Source organism: Rana temporaria, chromosome 5 (genome assembly GCF_905171775.1).
Source record: "Rana temporaria chromosome 5, aRanTem1.1, whole genome shotgun sequence".
NCBI lineage: Eukaryota > Metazoa > Chordata > Amphibia > Anura > Ranidae > Rana > Rana temporaria.
This window is the reverse complement of record NC_053493.1, coordinates 427,207,120-427,213,714: the sequence shown is the minus strand read 5'-3', so window position 1 is coordinate 427,213,714 and position 6,595 is coordinate 427,207,120. Positions and strand designations below refer to the sequence as shown.

Sequence of the window (6,595 nt, the reverse complement as noted above, 5' to 3'; positions counted from 1 at the left end):
GACATCCCACAGAATGGTGGTCTCCTCCCACTACCGAGTTCCCTTATGTCACCAGTGACCGATGACATCAATATGCTATTGGATTCCGTCATTGGTCAACAAAGGGCAACACTGGCTGTTGATCCCAATGTTGAAACTCGTAGTAATCCGTCTTCACCTACGGCAATTATTCCAGCTAGTGAAGAAGCGAAGGGCAACCAAGGAGGACCGCCATTAAACCGGATCTTGACTTTTCATAGCACTTTTGGCCGGGTGACTTCCTGGTACCAACCTCTGCCCCATTTAATTGGCTGGGAAAATATGACGTCCAATATCCAAGAGTGGAAATGTAGACATCAAGCTTTAAGGTTAATCAAAAATATCACATTCTAAAGGGAAAGGTAGAACAAGGGGGAGGGGAGTATGGAAGAGGGAGAGAGGGAGGAAGGGGGAGGGGAGGTTGGAGAAAGAAGGGGAGTGAGGGTTTGGGGGAACCCCCACACCCCTTCCTTACCTCCAACCTCCCCTCCTCCTTTCCTCCCTCTCTCCCTCTTCCATACTCCCCTCCCCCTTGTTCTACCTTTCCCTTTAGAATGTGACATTTTTGATTAACCTTAAAGCTTAATGTCTACATTTCCACTCTTGGCAACTCTTGGATATGAGGCGGCTTTCGGAGGACTCGGTTCCCCCCGGGCCTAGCAGGCCGTTTACCACCAACATCTGAAAAATGCAGCGAGCGCCATGGAGGAGGCGGCCCTTCCCATTTCCAGAGTTGCATCTCCTCCAGCTTCCCTTAGTGCTTGGATAAGACAGAAAATAAAGGAGCACCAAGCAACAATGGAGGTCGGACACAGGGATATCGTCCCACAAAAGACTGCCACCGAGTGATGTCATCATTCCACCATCAAGGAAAAATGCAGCGAGCGCCATGGAGGAGACTGACGTTCCCATTCCCAGCGTCGCACCTCCTAGGGACCACAGCAACGACATCCCACAGAATGGTGGTCTCCTCCCACTACCGAGTTCCCTTATGTCACCAGTGACCGATGACATCAATATGCTATTGGATTCCGTCATTGGTCAACAAAGGGCAACACTGGCTGTTGATCCCAATGTTGAAACTCGTAGTAACCCGTCTTCACCTACGGCAATTATTCCAGCTAGTGAAGAAGCGAAGGGCAAACAAGGAGGACCGCCATTAAACCGGATCTTTACTTTTTATAGCACTTTTGGCTGGGTGACTTCCTGGTACCAACCTCTGCCCCATTTAATTGGCTGGGCAAATATGACGTCCAATATCCAAGAGTTGCCAAGAGTGGAAATGTAGACATCAAGCTTTAAGGTTAATCAAAAATATCACATTCTAAAGGGAAAGGTAGAACAAGGGGGAGGGGAGTATGGAAGAGGGAGAGAGGGAGGAAGGGGGAGGGGAGGTTGGAGAAAGAAGGGGAGTGAGGGTTTGGGGGAACCCCCACACCCCTTCCTTACCTCCAACCTCCCCTCCTCCTTATCTCCCTCTCTCCCTCTTCCATACTCCCCTCCCCCTTGTTCTACCTTTCCCTTTAGAATGTGACATTTTTGATTAACCTTAAAGCTTAATGTCTACATTTCCACTCTTGGCAACTCTTGGATATGAAGCGGCTTTCGGAGGACTCGGGTCCCCCCGGGCCTAGAAGGCCGTTTACCACCATCTCAGTCACTTTTTTACAGGTGATTATGTTTCATCAATGTATTGTCGATCGACATCAAATTTTCGAGGCGTGTGTTGGACCGGCGAGGAGAGGAGGTTGGAGGCCGGTATGTTTTTAAGGTGTGTGTTGGACCGGCGAGGAGAGGAGGTTGGAGGCCGGTATGTTTTTAAGGTGTGTGTTGGACCGGCGAGGAGAGGAGGTTGGAGGCCGGTATGTTTTTAAGGTGTGTGTTGGACCGGCGAGGAGAGGAGGTTGGAGGCCGGTATCTTTTTAAGGTGTGTGTTCTTTTCACAGCTGTACGAGGGTGGGGTACTGAAAACGTACGAGCAGCTGTGTAGAGAATACCAATTAGCCCCACGGGGCTTCTATCAGTACCTCCAGCTCCGGCATGCTCTACAGAAACAACAACAAACACGATCATTGGTGGTGACTTTACCGTCACCTTTGATGACGACGCTTCTGCAAGCAGAAGCTCGGAGAGGACTCATAACAAAAATATATGAGGGACTGTTAGCAACAATTCAGAGTCATGCTTCCCTTAGAAGCCGTAGGAAGTGGGTGGAAGACATTGGGGAGATAGATGGAGATCAGTGGGAGAGGGCGATTGAATCTGTTCCGGCGGTATCTGTCTCTGCGTCGCACAAATTGTCGCAACTCTTTATCCTACATAGGTATATACGTACACTGGAGTAGTATATGAATATAAAAATGTGGTATAATGTATGTCAAATAAAATGAAATGGATGCCGAATAGGCATATCTATGTATGAAATAAGAAAAGAAAAGATATAAAAATAAAGTGGTTTTTAAAAAAAGGTGTGGTTTGGACCGGCGAGGAGGTTGGAGGCCGGTATGTTTTTAAGGTGTGGTTTGGACCGGCAATGAGGAGGTTGGAGGCCGGTATGTTTTTAAGGTGTGTGTTGGACCGGCGAGGAGAGGAGGTTGGAGGCCGGTATGTTTTTAAGGTGTGTGTTGGACCGGCGAGGAGAGGAGGTTGGAGGCCGGTATGTTTTTAAGGTGTGGTTTGGACCGGCTATGGGGAGGAGGTTGGAGGCCGGTATGGGAGGAGTCTTTCCAGCTTTCTTTGCTGGAGAAATGAGAACTCTTCCCACCAGTGAGGTCCTTCATGGAGAAGTCCCAGGCATCACTCACACGGGGTGTATGAATCTGTACCCTGTATGGGGGCTGCAATTACCCCAAAGAGGACATCCATGTGGGTGCAGTTGCGCGGACGCACCCTGGGTGCGTTCGGGGCCGTGCACCGGCACCCACACAGATGTCACATTGGGAACAGCCGCTGCACCCCAGATGACAGCAATGGGACTGCCTACACGGGATGCTGGGAACACCTGTGCATCCCCATTGCGGTACATGCGGCCCTCCCATGGGGTACGGATTATTACCCCCCCCGTGAATGAGGCCTAAGTGTGAATAGAATATTTACCCCCATTGTGTTGGTAATTTGGGGACCACTGTACCCCTCATTATTGTTATTTGGGGTGTTTTATTATAGGAGTGTTATAGATTGTAGATTAGGAGAAGTTTGGATTTCTTCTGGAGGAGTTTTGAGTGGACATTACTGATGTACCCCGCTCAGCGGGGGCGGGCCTTCCAGAACAGAGGCCGCATATGGGCAGCACAGAGGCTTAGTGGTGAGCCTTGCAGCACTGGGGTCCTTGGTTCAAATCATGACCAGGACACTAACTGCATGGAGTTTGCATGTTCTCCCTGTGCTTGCGTGGGTTTCCTCCGGGTTCCTCGGTTTCCTCCCACACTAAAGACATGCTACCTTTGCGTTGGTGGTGCAGTGGTTAGCACAGCTGCTTTCTAAGCAGATGACCCGGGTTCGATTCCCGGCCAATGCCATCTCCAATACTTGGAGTCCTCAGAGAGAAAAGCGCTATACAAGGTCATAGACTATAGACTATATTAGAGTGTCAGCTCCTGGGCTCAGCCATAGACTATAGTGGGACATTAGTGTGTCAGCTCCTGGGCTCAGCCATAGACTATAGTGGGGACATTAGAGTGTCAGCTCCTGGGCTCAGCCATAGACTATAGTGGGACATTAGAGTGTCAGCTCCTGGGCTCAGCCATAGACTATAGTGGGGACATTAGAGTGTCAGCTCCAGGGCTCAGTCATAGACTATAGTGGGACATTAGAGTGTCAGCTCCTGGGCTCAGCCATAGACTATAGTGGGACATTAGAGTGTCAGCTCCTGGGCTCAGCCATAGACTGTACTGGGGACATTAGAGTGTCAGCTCCTGGGCTCAGCCATAGACTATAGTGGGACATTAGAGTGTCAGCTCCTGGGCTCAGCCATAGACTATAGTGGGACATTAGAGTGTCAGCTCCTGGGCTCAGCCATAGACTATAGTGGGACATTAGAGTGTCAGCTCCTAGGCTCAGTCATAGACTATAGTGGGACATTAGAGTGTCAGCTCCTGGGCTCAGCCATAGACTATAGTGGGACATTAGAGTGTCAGCTCCTGGGCTCAGCCATAGACTGCACTGGGGACATTAGAGTGTCAGCTCCTGGGCTCAGCCATAGACTATAGTGGGACATTAGAGTGTCAGCTCCTGGGCTCAGCCATAGACTATAGTGGGACATTAGAGTGTCAGCTCCTGGGCTCAGCTATAGACTGCACTGGGGACATTAGAGTGTCAGCTCCTGGGCTCAGCCATAGACTATAGTGGGGACATTAGAGTGTCAGCTCCTGGGCTCAGCCATAGACTATAGTGGAGACATTAGAGTGTCAGCTCCTGGGCTCAGCCATAGACTATAGTGGAGACATTAGAGTGTGTTATATTCTAAAATCCCTTCCGGAAGGATTTTATAAAGAATATATATATTCTTGTTAATATGAATGAATGCGAGACTGTTTGAGCTAGTGATTTTCTTATGTAATCCGCTGAATTCGAGGTTTGAAACTCCAAAAACGTATAAGTTTGAATCATTTGAAGTGTTTAATGTTGTAAGTAAAGAATTGTATTTGATTGGAATGTGTTCTCCTATTGAGGTATTTCATATGACTGTTTCTAAGTTGTATAGCTACCCCCCATGTCTAGTGTCAGTAATTGATTAGCTAGGCCACATCCTGTTTAGACTGTGCTTTTAGCTGTGTCTGCAGACCATTCCCCTTTTCTTACTTAACCTCTTGACCACTGGGCACTTAAACCCCCTTCCTGACCAGACCAATTTTCAGCTTTCGGTGCTCTCACAATTTGAATGACAATTACTCCGTCATACAACATTGTACCCATTTGAAATTGTTGTCCTTTTTTTCACACAAATAGAGCTTTCTTTTGGTGGTATTAGATCACCTCTGGGTTTTTTATTTTTTGCGCTATAAAAGAAAAACGACCGAAAATTCTGTAAAAAAAAAAAAAAAAAACTTGTTTCTGTCATATTCGCAGGTTATTTCTCACACACAGCATATGCATACCACGAATGACACCCCAAAACACATTCTGCTATTCCTCCCGAGTATGGCGATACCCCATGTGTGCAACTTTTAAACAGCGTGGCCACATACAGAGGCCCAACATGCAGGGAGCGCCATCAGGCGTTCTGGAGCACCCAGGCCAATTCTGACATTTCTCTCCTACATGGAAAAATCACAATTTATTTGCTAGAAAATTACATAGAACCCCAAAACATTATATATGCAGAGTATTGGGGTATTGCGGAGTATTTGGGTATTGCAGAGTATTGGGGGTATTGCAGAGTATTGGGGTATTGCGGAGTATTTGGGAATTGGGGGTATTGCAGAGTATTGGGGTATTGCAGAGTATCGCGCAGGGTATTGGGGTATTGCAGAGTATTGCGCAGGGTATTGGGGTATTGCAGAGTATCGGGGTATTGCAGAGTATCGGGGTATTGCAGAGTATCGGGGTATTGCAGAGTAACGGGGTATTGCAGAGTAAGGGGTATTGCAGAGTAATGGGGTATTGCAGAGTAATGGGGTATTGCAGAGTAACGGGGTATGGCAGAGTAACGGGGTATGGCAGAGTAACGGGGTATGGCAGAGTAACGGGGTATGGCAGAGTAATGGGGTATGGCAGAGTATGGGGTATGGCAGAGTATTGCGCAGGGAGGGATGGCAGAGTATGGGGTATGGCAGAGTATTGCGCAGGGAGGGATGGCAGAGTATGGGGTATGGCAGAGTATTGCGCAGGGAGGGATGGCAGAGTATGGGGTATGGCAGAGTATTGCGCAGGGAGGGATGGCAGAGTATGGGGTATGGCAGAGTATTGCGCAGGGAGGGATGGCAGAGTATGGGGTATGGCAGAGTATTGCGCAGGGAGGGATGGCAGAGTATGGGGTATGGCAGAGTATTGCGCAGGGAGGGATGGCAGAGTATGGGGTATGGCAGAGTATTGCGCAGGGAGGGATGGCAGAGTATGGGGTATGGCAGAGTATTGCGCAGGGAGGGATGGCAGAGTATGGGGTATGGCAGAGTATTGCGCAGGGAGGGATGGCAGAGTATTGATGGTACTGCAGAGTATTGCGCAGGGAGGGATGGCAGAGTATGGGGTATTGCAGAGTATTGATGGTACTGCAGAGTATTGCGCAGGGAGGGATGGCAGAGTATGGGGTATTGCAGAGTATTGATGGTACTGCAGAGTATTGCGCAGGGAGGGATGGCAGAGTATGGGGTATTGCAGAGTATTGATGGTACTGCAGAGTATTGCGCAGGGAGGGATGGCAGAGTATGGGGTATTGCAGAGTATTGATGGTACTGCAGAGTATTGCACAGGGAGGGATGGCAGAGTATGGGGTATTGCAGAGTATTGATGGTACTGCAGAGTATTGCGCAGGGAGGGATGGCAGAGTATGGGGTATTGCAGAGTATTGATGGTACTGCAGAGTATTGCACAGGGAGGGATGGCAGAGTATGGGGTATTGCAGAGTATTGATGGTACT

General features: G+C 48.9%; 1 non-coding gene across 1 annotated transcript; it reads left to right on the top strand.

Annotated features, from left to right (window-relative positions):
* Positions 1–3,463: 3,463 nt before the first annotated feature.
* Positions 3,464–3,535, top strand: TRNAR-UCU. Its single transcript has one exon. It is a non-coding gene; the product is annotated as a tRNA-Arg (tRNA).
* Positions 3,536–6,595: the final 3,060 nt, after the last annotated feature.